Raw genomic sequence first — 15,315 nt, forward strand, 5'->3', positions numbered from 1 at the left:
TTGAGGGAGGGGTGTGATGAGAGGAGCAATCAAATATTGAGTCAATAAACGTTAGCATTTACTATCTGCTAGACACTTGTATAGTCATTAACCTGATAAATAAGTAAAGGGGTCTGCCCTCAATTAGCTTACAGTCTAGTGAGAAAAATCAACACAAACATATCATTACAACCTAATATTGCAAGCACCATAAGAGAAACACAGAAAAAATGAAACAGAAACATGAAAAGACTATCAAGGAGTTGAGCTCAGCTGTGATGGGTATGCAGCACAACCTGTGAGAAGTCACCAAAGATGACCACAGAGCTCAACCCTTATGTGAAAGGTAGCAAACAGTTGCAGAACTCTGGCTAAGAGGGAACACACTGGGATCTGTGCCTTTTGCTGTTAAATGAGATAATGCTGTGGCATATAGTAGGTGTTTAATAAGTGCAGTGTGCTCAAAAGCTGGAAAAATAATAAAAAGCTGGGGGGGAAAGGTGAAGTAATTGTTCAGTCATCTTTTAAGGAGTTCAGGAACACCTTTCTCACTTCCTTTCTTTTTACATATCCCTCTCCCCTAGAGTCACTCCTCAAATTATTTTATCAATAATGCCAAGAAGCGGACAGATTGTAGCAATCAGCTCAACTGAGCTTCCACTCAATGCAGGAATTCCTTCTGTTACGTCTGGTGGCTGATCCTCTCATCCATCACATATTTTCAGCTAGAGGGAGCATGAAACTTCAAGGCAGCCATACCATTACTGGACAGTGAATCATTTGAAAGTTCTTTCTCATATTGAGTTGAAATTTGCCTCCCTATGATCCCACCCACTGAATCTGGTTGTGCCTGCTGGAACTTCGGAAAAATGAATCTACTTCCTTGTCCACGTATCATCCCTTCAAGTGTTTGCAGGCAACTACCATGTCTGTTCAAAGCCTTCTTATTCGGAACCAGATGAGGAGGCACATGCTTTGTCTGTCCTCTTGCTAAAGGGGGTTAAGAAACAGCAGCCAGGGAGGTGCGGGAGATTCACAAAGATTCTGCTGTATGTCTTTCATCATGCAAGGCTGCTTAGAGTGGCTTCAACAAGTGTTGAAATCACGATCCTAGTGCACACTTTCTTGTGCTTATAATAAGGCTTGAGAGAGAAGAAAAAGTGGGCTAGACCGAGAGATCCTTAGTGTGGTATGACCTTTCCAAGTAAACACAGGCCCTGCAGACTCTTAAAAATCCATCCCATGGAGGGCTCCTCAAATTATCACCATAGTTAGCCTTATGCAACAGTTCAGATGTTGCCTTTTGTATTTTTTCCTTAACGTTAGAAGATAAACTTGCCATGTGACCAGTAATTTGCCTCTTAAGAAGATCTGGAAAGTCTGACATCTCCTATATGCAAAGTTCCCTCTGACATTTAATTTGGTTGGTCTTATCATTTTCTGAGTAGGTCAACCTTTATGCCAATCACCCCCTTCACCAATCTCTTCAGTTACCATTGAGCCCTTCCCTACAGCTAAAGAAAGAAGTTGAGGCCAGACACAGTGGCTCACGCCTGTAACCCCAATGCTTTGGGAGGACAAGGCAGGAGGACTGCTTGAGGCCAGGAGTTCAAGACCAGCCTGTGCAACGCAGCAAGACATCATCAGTACGGTATTTTCTAAATTAGCTGGCCATAGTGGTGCACACCTGTAGTCCTAGCTACTTCGTAGGCTGAGGTGGAAGGGTCATTTGAGTCCAGGAGTTGGAGGCTACAGCGAAATATGATTGCACCACTGCATTCCAGTCTGGGTGACAGAGCAAGACCCTGTCTCTTAAAAAATAAAAAGAAAAGAAAGCTGACATCTATGAGGGCTGAATCAGGCTGAAGGTAGGGTTCAATCATAACATGACCCTACAACAAGAAAATGCTAAGCTGTCACTTTATGCCACCCTCCTCTCAATCACTCTCTGAGGTTTTATAGATAACAAAGCATTATTTCACATGATAGAACACTATTGCTGGATTTTAAAATAATCAATGATCAGAGTTAGAGCTATTCATGACAAGATGCTTCAAAATTTTTAATGTCATTTTTGTTCATTACATATAGCAACAAGAAAAAATTCTATAGCTTGCTACTGTAAATGGATCTACAGAAGTACACACTGAAGACTCAGAAGAATTGTTATCCATACACAGTAAACAGTTTTTCTTGCTATAATTCTTAATAATTTCTTAATAATTCAGAAATGTGATTTCAAGAATCAAATTTTCCTAAAGATCAGACTACCTTTGACCCATGCCAGCTATGAGTACATTATACTGTTCATTTTCCAATACAATATTAAAGAAAGACAACAGATCTGAAAACCTGTGAAATTCTCGACAAATTTAAACCTTGCTTATGTAAGCTATGCACAGTGAGGCAAGAAAGACTTCAAGGATTTGCAAGGGCTGAAAGAGGAGGTCTCTGCCAGGGCAACAGCAGTTTGAATGTGCACCACCACATCTGTACATTTGGCACAGTCTTCTCAGTCTCCACTTGGCAGCTACGGAGAAGGGAAGGCAGGAAGGGACCATAGAGAAAGAAGCCTATTTCTTACCATAAAACCACAAGGACAGAATAAATTGCTTTTCCTAGGATGCAGAGAAGGAAAAAGCAGCCTGCAGACTTGCAAGGGGAGAGACACTGCTGACATTCAATAGCCATAGTGGTCTCAATACTACCCACCTGGTCACTGCCATCAATGTGGTTACAAAAATACGGTGAGTCATGGAGGCAAAGGTGAAACTCTATGTAGTCATAATTATAATCTTGGGAGCCAAAAATCACTGGCTCCAGGACCTCACCTCCTACCACCTCTTTTAGATTTTGTAGGGTTAGGTTCGGGCCCTGGAATCCATATACCACGAGTGAGCTCACATAGATACTGCGGCAGGCGTCCAGTGGTTCACGTTGGCATGGAAACTCATCGTGGACTAAAACCTGTAAGTAAAGGCCAGTGAATACCCAATGAGAGAGCACAGACTGGTTCTCCAGAATTCACACATGATGGGATCCATGTGGGTGATTTCTCAGAGCAACTTAAGGTAGGAGTGTTCTCCAAGTGTGGTCTGTCGATCACCCGGGATACTTACTTAGATTACTGGGTCCTGCCTCAGACCTAGTGAGTCAGAGCTTTCAAGGGTTAATTCCATGAATCTGTATCTTTAGCCAGTTCCCAGGTCTTCTTTCACATGCTAAAGTCCAATAATGACTACACTAGAGATAGCTTTAGAACCAGCTTGATGACCACAAGCATGGGAGAAAAGACGACTGTGCAAAAGAGGAACGAGACTATATCCTGCCTTCTTCATTTTGAGTCTTAAATATTTTACTCCTATGAAAGTTAGATTGACCCTTAAGAACCATACATGCAGTAATGAGGTATATATGGACTTAAGCTCTTTGGTAATCCTCCCCATAGTTTGCCAATTATATCTTTCTCTTACAAATTATTTTTCTTTCTATATTCCAATTTAGAAAATCAAATTTGGATGTGAAAACCAATGCCTATGAACCCAGGAGAGGTGACTATCCAACTATCAATACAATTCTAGTGCCTGAAAAAAAGACTGTCCTTAAATGAGTCTGCCCTAGTTATATAGACCCTGTTTACATAAACTGGCTTCTCTATCTGGATCACTCCCTCACTTGGGTCATTTCCAAACATTCCAGGTTTATACATGTGTATCAAGTTCAGAAAGCATATTCATTCACAAGAAGCTATGTGTTAAGTAACTTGGCCTTCCAAAAGTCCAAGAACCCAAGTGTACCTGTGCTTCACACGGTTACAAATTTTCAGAAGTCCTTGTAGTGCTTAGAATTCCACATTTCTATGCTCTTTCATTTCATTGTTCTTTTAAAGTAAACAAGGAAAGGCAGATGAGAAAACAGAAAATATATAATTGAAAAATACCTAGTAAGTTTCAAACTGAAGGTTTAAAAGTCAGAGTTGCACAAGTTATCTTGGCAAAGAAATCAGTGTACCTGTAGGTATTTAATATTAATAATTAAATTGTATAATGTACAATTATGGCTACCTATATGAGTATGGTAGGTGCCAAGAACTTTCTGAAGTATGCTATGTGCATTATCTAATTTTATCTGATGACAATCCCATGGAAGATTCTTTCATTATATCTCTCAGACTTGGTAAACTAAAGCACAGAGAGGTTAAGTAACTTAGTCAAAGTCACACAACTAATAAATAGAACTGAAATTTGCATCCACAAAATATGACTTCAGAACAAAACTCGACATTTAGGCTCTGCTACTTCCCATCTTCAATAGTGCATCACATGCAGGGACTAAGATGTGTTTAATCATCAGCATTTCCAGATGTCTAAGAACATGTGCAATGGCTAATTTATTTAAAGAAAATTTCATATATATAAAATTGAAATGGCTGTATTTATATACCAGTATGTGTATTTGTATACAAACAATGGCATTTTTGTGCTCTTATTCCAAGCATTAGATTTTTCATACCATGTAAGGTAAAACTTCTCCCTCAGCCTGTGAGAAAAAGTTTTTTCACATCCAAAGTATCAAATCTAAGGAAATCACAGGGTCTACACCATTTCTCTGTGAAGTTTAAATGCTAGTGTTAATGCCAGAAGTTTTCTACTCTTACTTGTAATGTTTAATTTCCCTAGGCTCAAATTTTAAATAGTCTAAATTCTCTGGGTCTCATTTTTCTAATTTATCAGTGAGAATTTTGTACAAAGATCTCTTTTAACTCTAAACATACAATGACACTGATTTAATGATTGTCTTTGAATGAATGGTAGTCATTTCCATATCCTTACCTATTATTAGGCTGCCATAAAAAAAAAAGGCAAAAACTGTAACTACTTTTGCACCAACCTATTTCACAGGAATAGGAATCTGTTAAGCCTAAGAGGAATTTGAAGCTGAGCCCTGGCTTGAAATCAGTATAAACCAACCAAGAGTCCAGGCCTCCAGACGATGAAAACCTTATTTACTACACTATCCGTCAGATGGACCTCTTTAACTAATGCACATCAAAAATCACAGCTCTCTGTAGAATTTTACACAATTTTAACACTGGTATACTGAAGCAAAGATTTAGAAGAATTCACTCATTATCTCTCACAATGGGCCTTAGTGTAGCTCAAACTACTTTTTAAAATTTCATTATGTCTTCTTAATTGTGTTATTAAAAAAGTACACATCACATCACAGTATGGAAAATAAACATTAGGCTGTTAGTGAAGATTTAACTGCAAATATTCTCCTTGATCCTAAAGTAAATACAGAAATGAAACTTTTTATTCCAAGAGAAAACAATGAAAAACCGTACTCATCTACAGTTCTTTCACATGCAAAGGATATCAGCATAACAATCTCGATAATCATGATTGAGTAGCTCTGCCAGGCCCACTGGAATCACAGAGCACCTCTTTTATTTATTTTCAGATGTGTACAGAAAAAAAAAGTGGAATATGGTCCCCAGTTAATATTGTTTATGTCCATTTATCTAATCTTCGTTTCGCTGATATAATGATAACATAATAACATAATGGCTATTTCAGAATCTCAGCCAAAAAGAAAAGAAAAAGTTTGATTAGCTTTTGCCTGCATAGCACAGGATATCTCTCTCTGTGTGCTTTTCTTATTTTTAAATTCCATTTCCCATTATAAACTCAGAAATGTAAATGCTTTGTACATTCATTTTTATTTCCAAAGTAAAATGCTCTCTTAGGTCCATGAATTTCAATCTTTTTTACTTGTTGATGATAGAACTGTCTTTATTAAAAGACTAAGTCATTTTTCATAAAGTAGGTATGAAAGCCTGGTCATCTTTTGTACCAGTTTATATGTCTTTTAATCCATCTCTGCTATTTATGAGATCATAGAGTTGATGTGGCACCAAATAGATCAAAAGCAAAAGGGCAATTGTTTTGTATTAGTATATATACTTTCTTCAGCATTTTTTCACTGACTTCTAAAAAATATGCTCATAAATTTCTTTTCAGACTGATTACATGGTGCTGAATATCTTGAAACTGACCAGGGGGGCAAGAAAAGTGTTTACTTGGCTAAGGCAAGATGACCCTTAACCAATGCAGTGAGTGTAAGTTTTAATAGTATGATTATGGTGATAAACAGTTACTACCATTTCTTGAACAACCACAGTGTGCACAGTACTCTACTACTGGCTCCAGGGTCATTATCCTATAACCAAGTCAGCCCATTTCACAGATGAAGAAATTGAGAGGGAAGGAAGTTACGTAACCCCTGCCCCAAGCTCTCAAATCTGGTGGTGAGTGGCTAAGCCATGGTTTGACTTGGAAAAACACTGCATTCCTAAATACCACACTACACTGCCTTTACAGACCAGGTACTATAGTTCTCCATCCAGGCTGGAAAGGGGGAGATTTTTAAAATACTGACATATTAAACCATCCCCTAGAAATGGCTAAGAACATCACTGTTTTTCTAAAGCTCCTGAAGTGATTACAGTGTGAATCCAGGAGTGAGAACAACTGGATTAGAGGATACCAAGGAATATTCATTTTCTTAAGAAATAAGAATATTTCTTCAATTAGTGCTAGAATAACAACTAAAGTTCAAGTTGTTTATCTAGAACAGGAACCTGAAACAGGAACACCAGACGGGGGCATACATCAGCACCGGCATCATCAGAAGATTTTTGTTTCCTCCCCTCAACCTGCTCCTCCTTCTGCCCCACGTGCAGATCCCACATGGCATTTTAGTACTTAAGTAGACCCAGGAAGTAACCCACGCCCTTCATCTGCAAGTGATACAGGAGCCCAGAAAAGAAACAGCTGTGCCCAACATCTCACCCTAGCAATAAGGAGAGCTTGAGTCTCCTGCGCCCTATTTCAGTGCTCCTTTTGCTAAAAAATTTTGGAAGCAGTAGGAAAACAGGTGGGGCATTGAGTCAGCCAAGGCACCTGAAGAGAATTTTAAGAAACAGAGACAGCAGAGACAAAAAAAAAAAAAAAAAAAAAAAAAAAAGTCAAAGCAGAGTGGGAAAGGAGAACAGCCACAATCCGCAATCTGCAAATAATAGGGAAATGAGAAGGAATATTTAACAAAGCAACGCAACTGGCCAGAGAAAAATGTAGTAAGGAGAACTAGCAACTGCAATCATGTATCAGTAAAATGAGGTAAAAATACAAGGGAATAAACAAACCTTCCATTCAGCTTCAGAAAGCATATCCAAGGCCACAGTATTTTCAAAATAGAAAATAATATTGAAGCAAAAACAAACTGTAGGAAAATCTCCAGGCAGAGAGGCAGGGGCTGCTAGAAAATCCCAAATCTGTTAAGCATCATCTACTGCACCTTGCTTCTCAAAGCGTGGTTCAAGGATCACCTATTTCAAAATTACCTGGGAGCTTGTGAGAAAGGCATAATCCTGGGCTTCATCCTAGACTTGTTCAACCAGAATCTGCATTTTAATAAGATTTTCTTAATGATTTACATGCACATTAAAGTTTAAGAAGCACTGGTTCTACTATAAAAACCATGTTGAGGTGTTAATAAAAGACAGTTATTACACAAATTGGGACTACAGAACTGGGTAAAATTCAATCCAACTAGTTAAATTATTTGTTGATGTCCTATGATATGGCAGGCCCTGAGCTGGGTATTTCAGGAAATGAAGGTCCCATGTTAGGCAAGGTTGGTGCAGTGCCCTTAGGGGAGAATGCACAAAGCACATATATATCAGGAAGACACTGACTCGTAGTCCACACGGAAGAGATCGAGCAAAATATAACAGAGTTTGCTGGAGCAAAAGCTGGAGTGCAGAGGGAGATCAGGAAGCATGTGCAATTGCACTGACTCTCTTGACAAGTGGAAATAATTGTAGGGAAGTGAGAGGGCCCTTCCTAGCAGAGGGAACAACATAAGCAACGACACAGAGCTCAGAGACCTGCTGTGTTAAGGAAACACTGCCTTCAGCCTAGAGAAGTCTCAAATTGTATCAAGGAGACTTGGGACTCTATGACGATGCCTCAGGACTACTAAGGGTAGGGAGGGGGAGCTAGTGGGATTGTCGGGACCCCATTCCAACCATTTAAGATTATATTTTAATAGATTCCAACATTGAAAAATAATATTTGAAATGTATCATGGAGCCAATACACATGGTGCTTTTAAAATTATCACCTAGTGCTGTGCTTGTCATGTAGTAGGCACTCAAATATTCACTGAATAAATTAATAAATTAATGACTGGATCAACCAACCAACGAGATTAAAGTAAAAAAAATGCAGAGCTACTTTGAGGCTGGACTGCAGAGGGTCTTCACTGTTTGAGGAGGGGTTTATATGTCACTTGGTAGGACACTAAGGAAAAGTTTACTAGCCAGTGATTAAGCTTGGTTCTCTTTTGGGAAGCTTATTCTGCAAAACCAAGTGTGAAATGAATTGGGAGAGAATGGAGATGGGAAACGAGTCAGGAAGCCACTGTGACAGCCTCTAGAAACAGATAAGAAGACTGAAAAAAATAGCCACCATGGGAATAGAAAGATGAAGAAGCAGGCATCATAAAGCATCGTGGAGATGAAGTCTGTGGGACTTTGTGAATTTTATGTGGAAAGCAAAGATACTGGGAGGGTCATCAGTGACTAGGAGAAATATTAAAATTGACACAAAGTCACCCTTGTTCACTTAGGAGAAAGATGTTAATTAGAGCTTAAACCTGGTAGAGCTGAGGCACATAAGAGCAATATAAAGCTATCTCTTAGGTGGTTCAAAATGTAAATATAAAATTTTGGAGGGAGAGTAGAGCTAGGATGTCACTTCAGGAAGAAATAATCTAGCACTAATAAAAAGAAACAACTGAATAAAAAGTAACGTACAAAAGAGCAAAAAGGAGATAACCTATAATCTATAAAACCACAGAGATCAAGAGAAATCCCCAAAATTTTTTTTAAAAAAAGAAAGAAAGAAAAAGAAAAGGTAAAAAGACCATATTGAGACACAGTGGGGACAGAGTCAGGAATTGGGGTGGTGGCAAAATAGAGATAATGAAACGGCATGGAGGGGTTATGATAAAAACCAGAGGCACATAAAAAGCAGTGGGAAACTGGGACAGACACACACTCCCTGTTCTTTAGATCTTTGAAGACATATAAGATATTATGGGAACAGCAGAGCAAATTTTGCCCTTTATTTATGTGAACAAAGACTCACTCCTGTAAGAAGTTAGCTAATTGCTCAATTTTTAAAATATAAATTGTTGCTATGAAAAATCAAGCAATGATATCTTCAAATTCAGCTTGGAAAAAAAGTCTAAGGGCAGGGGAGGCGGGGTGGCCAGTCCAGGGACTTAAGATCCTTGTCTTTTTCATGGTGCCCAACTCCACATAGCATTAGTCTGTATAGGCATTTCACCTTTCAGAATTGTTTTGAAAGATTTTTTTTTCTCTGAATCAGGTCACTTGCCTGAGAAAAAGAATGCTGAGAGCACCTGATATGCTTTGATCGATCCTCATTTAATAGTTACACTTTTTAAAGTTATCTTCCAGCTGCTGACAGGTCTCACTAATTGGCCATATTTGGGTGACAGGTACTAAAGACAATTCCCTCTCTGATTTGACTGTAGAGGAGACACCTCCGTTTGGTTTCCTTTGTACCTCAGTTGAAGAAAAATACATTAAATTCATTGTTTTCTTTTTGCTCTGTGAATCTGTATATTGTTAAAATGCTGTAAAATATCAACTTTTTTTTCAATATAGATGATACTTAGTGGTTATTAAACTTCTATAAAGAGATCATTACTTATGTAATGTAAAATAATATACTGCAAACAAAGCACATAAGAAATTATGCTGCAAAACATTATATCACCAAGATGATTCCAACATGGACAGTAATTTTTCCTTTGTTAGGAGAATTCACCTTCCCCAAAGCATTTTACTACAAATGCATCCAAGAGAGGTCAAGGAGATCTACAAGAATAGCTATCTGATTTGTGGTTTTTATCCCAAGCTTCCTCAAATCACTTTTGGAAATAGGTAAGAGTGTAAATTATAAATCCACAAATATTTAATTTATGGGAATATAGAATCTGAAAAACAACCAACACTTTGATCAAATAAGCATCTTTTTCATCTTAAAAACCTCAAGTAACAGAACTTGCAATGCCGTATTTTGCATTCTAAAGGCATTTATCTGTTACAGGGAAGGGGCAGCACATACTCAATGCACGCATGGCATCAAAATAAGATTAAAGGACTCTGAAAACCAGTGAAATTTGGCCTTGGAACATTTAAGGGAGTTCTTTCAAGCCAAAGCCTTTAACTTACCTAAGATGTAGCTTATTGACTTTATGAAAAGCCTTCTTTTTAATTAGATAAATGCATTTCCTACTGTTTCATGAATTGTGTGGACGCTGCCAGTTTCCATGCTTTAGCCTAGGCCCTATAACAGAAATGTTTTGTTCCTTCTATAGGAACATCTTTTGCTACTACATCTTGACAAAGTTTGCATTACCCTTGGTGTGATATTCCTCAGCAAAGCAAAACCAAAAGGAAATGCAAACCTCATCTCTGTATGAAAATGAAAGAAGACGTTTCCCAACCCAAGAACTTTTGAGAGCATTCCAAAACTGCGTTATTTTGTATTCATGGGCGTGGGGAGAGGGGGGATACTTCTTGGCAATTTATTTCCTCTGAAGAACAGCACTCCCTATCCAGGTTCACCATAAAAACTGTGTGTCCTCCAGAGTCTAGGGAAGCATCGTCCTGCCAGCTCTCCCTTCTCCCCACGGGCCCCCGCACATAACAGTGGCGAAACAGATGGTCCTCCCCCTCCCCTTCTCCTCGTCCCTTCCGCAGTCCCACAGTGTCCTCCCACCCTTCCCTGACACCTTCACCAGCGCTTAGTGGCCGAGGCCGCCCGTCAGGGCTCCCAACAAGTGCAAACTTCGGGGACCTTCTCTCTGCCCCTCTGCCCCCATCTCATCTGGGTTCTGCTGCAGAACTCTCCCACGACCCCAAGCTTCGACCGCTACCCTCCTCACACACCTCGGTCCCCTAACTACCCATTTCCCGGTCATTGAGAGACAGACAAACCCCAAACTTCCAGCCCAGGTGACGAGGCGCTGCGGCTAAACACAGCGGGGCACTCTCCTCGTCCTTTCCCCTCTCCATCCGTCCTTGGGAATTGGAGCCTACCCTGGGGAACAGAGGAGTATGCTCCTGTGGCTTCCACGACCTAATCCTAACTCCAGGGACTCGCAGGAGTTAGGATTAGGTCGTGGAAGCCACAGGCGCCTGGGCGCCCTCCTCTACAAGTGGGACCTTGAGACAAAGTGCAAACTCTACCGGGAGGGGGGCTCCCGGCCATTCCCTCGGGCGGCGCGCCCAGGTGCAGGCTCGCTCTGCGGAGGCGGGCGGGGGCCGGGCAAGCAGAGGGCGCCCAGTCCGGGGGCGCCGGTCTGGGCTGGGCGCCCAGAGCTTACCTCGGCGCGCGGGCCGCGGGCGCGTGGGGCAGTGGCTCCTCCAGCCGGGAAGCTGTTGCTCACGCTCCGGTGGTTGCTGCGGTCCCGCCAGGGCTGCACCGGGGCTTCGCGCAGACGTTCTCCCGCGATCTGCTGCAGCCCAGGCGGTGGCGGTGGCGGTAGCAGCGGCGGCGGTGGAGGTGGCGCGGGCGACAGCTCGGCCCGGCGCGGCCCCTGAACTGTCCAACTCTTGCCCGCGCCAGGCTTAAGCGCCCGGCCGCTGCCCCCGCGCTGAGCGCCTGCGCACCGGGCCTCGCCCAGGTGAGGGGCGTGTGCCCGGAGCCCGCTGGGCGCGCCCGGCCCGGCCCGGCCCCGCCGCACGCCCGCCCCCCTGGCCTGGCCGAGGACCCCGGGGTTTGGACGTGCCAACGCCACTCGCGCGCGCCGAAGCTGTGACGGTTTACTAAGCAGAGACTTGCGAGGCACACAGAGAGGGAATGAGGCGGAACCGTTCGGGGGCTCGTTGACACTGCAGAGCCTCCCGCAGCATCGCTGCCTTAAATCCCGCCTTTCCAGGCGTGCGCGCACAGCGAGCCAGAGGAGGCTCCGTCCCGACCTGGGGTCCCCCGCGGTCCTCAGCCCGGGGGCTCGGGTCCCCGAAGAGATCCTTGGCAATGGCAGAGGTCCCAAAGCCTAGATGCCAAGCCCCGCGATGGGGCGGATGCTTCCAATATTAGTCAACCCAGAGTGAAACTCTCTTCTTGGAGATCGTCAGACCAACTATTTGTTTTTCCTCTTTGACCACCCCTGGGCTAGCAGAGCACAGCTAGCAGCTTCGGCATATTTGGCGGAGCCGGGAAGGCCAGAAGGCATCGCAGCCTCGCAGCGGATCCGAAAGGGTTGTGGGCGGGGGGCTCATTTTCGCCGGATTTCTTTTCCGTGTTTAAGTTTTCAAAACTAAAACCTGTCATCGGTTACCCTGATGTAGAGGGCATCTTCTGAAAATTAGTGCAAACATGGCCAAGGTGCTTGGTTCTGAAAGGGAAAGCACTTAGAACACTTAAGAAAGGGAAAATAATTTTAAAAGAGCAGTTTTCTGAGATTACTTCTTTGGGGAGAAGTTCAATAGTCATAAATGACAAGAGAGTTGTGTTATATAGCAGGGATTTTTTTTTTTAACCAGATGATCTTAAAATATTTTTCTTTGGTTCTTGTCTCAGATGATTGACACTCACTACGTAAATAATTAATCCTGCAGCTGTTAATGTCTTGGCATAATCGTCTAGAATAAATATCTTAACGTCCAGCCAAAGCCAATGTTGTTCTCCCAGGGTGGGCTTCAGATGTGACAATCACACCATCCTAGAGCTTTCTAAGGGAGCAGGTGTTTTTAACCACCTTGGAATGTAGGGTTATTGCAAGCACCAGCACATCTGAGGTACCAGCGTGAGAAAGGGCATAAATCTGACTTACAGTTTTTCTATTTTTAGAATCCAAATATCTTCACATCCAGGTCGGCAGTCTCAATACTAGGAACAAACGTTTATTGGTGTGTTTATTCTTAAAACTGTACCTTATTTGAAGTTGCTACAGAAGGACAGCACCAAAATTCAATCATTTTAACCCAAAAGAACATGAGCTATGATAATTGCTTAAATTATCTTTCACAAAATTATGATCTTAAGGTCTCTTGTCATCAATAAAGGTTATGTTGAAAACACGTCTTTCACAAGTCCCTGAAGGTCAGTAAGATGGAGCTCTGGCAGACTGGGACAAGCAGGAAATTCCAGAGGCAAAAACCTTCCATGAGAAAAACACCCAGCTTCCAGTGCCATGCACTTCAGAGTTGGGACAGCGTGGTTGTCGAGGTTGCCTCTGAGCTCAGGTAAGTATTGATATCTCCAGGAATCTAAGATGCAGAAAAAGGGGTGAGGGCCCCTTAAAGTCTCCAGTCAACACCTTGGATTGCACTTGGAGGCAAATGAGTAACCTCTGCAGAGTGGAACACCTGTGAGAAGTGTTCTCCGTGGCTTGCACAATTTAGCAGCATGTGCATTTTTTATGTCCTGCAAACTGCAACTATATCCTTCCCTCCTCCCTGTCTATTTTTAATCACCTATAGCTAAGACTCACGGCAGAGAATAATTTGAGGGTTGCATTTCCTAACAGCTGAAAGAAGCATAAAATACATGCAGACAACTCCCAATTATTCACCTGTGACATAACTGACTAAGAATCCTGCCCTTCGCATCCTTAGCCAAGGCAGGATTAAGGCCTCTGGAGCCCCAAGCACAAAACAATTGCAGTGCCTCCTTTGTAAACGCACTTCAATATGGAAACAACATTAAATTTAAAAACACAATATTTAAATATATAGAGAAAAAACAGCTTCTGTCTCGATTTTCTGATGCAAATGTGTTTCTATTGTATAATTTGTCATTGAACATGCCTTTACAGTGTTATCTGACATAGGGGATTCTCCTGTCCTCTAAGCCTCCAAGCACCATCTTCCTGGAAACATTCTGGCTCACTCCTGGCAGTAATGGAGTAAACCGACTCAGAGAACTATAGCCCTAGGCTCGGGGCGTTAGGAAAGTGGTCGGAATAGCAGCAACACTGGAAGTGTAGTTCATCAAGGAAAGAGCCCAAATTATCAAGGAGGAACATAACAGAAAGGGATTAATTTAAAGTTTTTTTTTCTACTTTTGTGTTTATGAAGTGTATAGTGCATTAGTTCCTAAATATTGAAGACCTTAGCTAGACGAACTCCTTTTAACTACATTCACAAATTTACACTTTCCAGTGAATAAAGAACTTGGTGATAACAAGGAACATCAACAAATTTGGAGACTTCATAGTTCCCTTAGTTTCACTATATGAGAAATGGAAATGAGTTCATACATAAGATGTATACTACTCGGGTGATGGGTGCACCAAAATCTCACAAATCACCGCTAAAGAACTTACTCATGAAACCAAATACCACCTGTCTCCCAAAAACCTATGAAAATTTTTTTTAAAGATGTCATATTGTAAAACAAGGCCCTACAGACATTTTGGACCACTTTGCGGCCATCAGTGAGACTCTGTTCTCCAGGCAGCGTGCCATATTTTGAAAACCACTCCTGCAATGGAAGAAAACTGGACTACCTAGGAATAGAAAACCCAAAGTTGAGGGGTATAGCTCAGTGGGGAGCATTTGACTGCAGAAAACCCATTTCTTAATAGGCTACTAAATTATATTTGTTTACAAGGGTGCCGGAATATCTTGTGAGTGTCAGAAAATTCTGTATTTTATTTCAATGTTCACATGTTGTGAGAAATTAATGGGATAGATGTTTTATAACATTTGTTCTTAACAGTCCGAACTCAGGCTCAGTTAAAAAAAATGTATTTCTTCAAAGACACTTATAGTAATTGTCTTAAGGTCTGCCCACTCAAAATAAATAAAAATGAATTGTAACAAAAAATTGGGGATTTATTGATCAGTAAGTTTTCAGTATCATTTTCTTGTATGTTTGAAAAAAAATAATGGAATTGATAGATTTTTAAGGCTAATGAGATGATTTTAGGTAGAAGTTCCAAATTTGACCTAGACTTATATCTCTACAAATGTGTGAAAAAGTATAGTTTATTTTAACTGTAAATCTGAAAGTTGTTCCTGAGTTGTCAGTTTGTGTTTTACATTTGTCTCATTTTTAAATCTATTTAAAATCTAACTGTAGCATATGTATTTGGAAGGTGAAAGGATATAAAACTCCTTACATCTCAAGCCTACTTGAGAAACTGTGCTATTCTTTTTTTCTCTCTCTGTGTTGGGCAATTCTTTTTATGTGAATCTTTAGTATTCTTTGAAAAAGAATTGTCCTC

General features: G+C 41.2%; 1 protein-coding gene and 1 non-coding gene across 4 annotated transcripts in view; both read right to left on the reverse strand.

Moving 5' to 3' along the window:
• Positions 1–14,903, reverse strand: part of ZNF385B (zinc finger protein 385B) — a 420,705-nt gene extending 405,802 nt beyond the window's left edge. For all 3 annotated transcript variants that reach the window (XM_054679159.1, XM_009443824.3, XM_009443823.4), the window contains exon 1: positions 11,467–14,903. The gene's annotated coding sequence lies outside the window, so the exon portion shown is untranslated. The remainder of the gene's footprint in view (positions 1–11,466) is intronic.
• On the reverse strand, positions 11,203–11,274 carry MIR1258 (microRNA mir-1258). Its single transcript, NR_035612.1, has one exon. It is a non-coding gene; the product is annotated as a microRNA mir-1258 (primary transcript).
• Positions 14,904–15,315: the final 412 nt, after the last annotated feature.

The sequence above is a fragment of the Pan troglodytes genome, chromosome 13, assembly GCF_028858775.2.
Source record: "Pan troglodytes isolate AG18354 chromosome 13, NHGRI_mPanTro3-v2.0_pri, whole genome shotgun sequence".
Lineage (NCBI taxonomy): Eukaryota > Metazoa > Chordata > Mammalia > Primates > Hominidae > Pan > Pan troglodytes.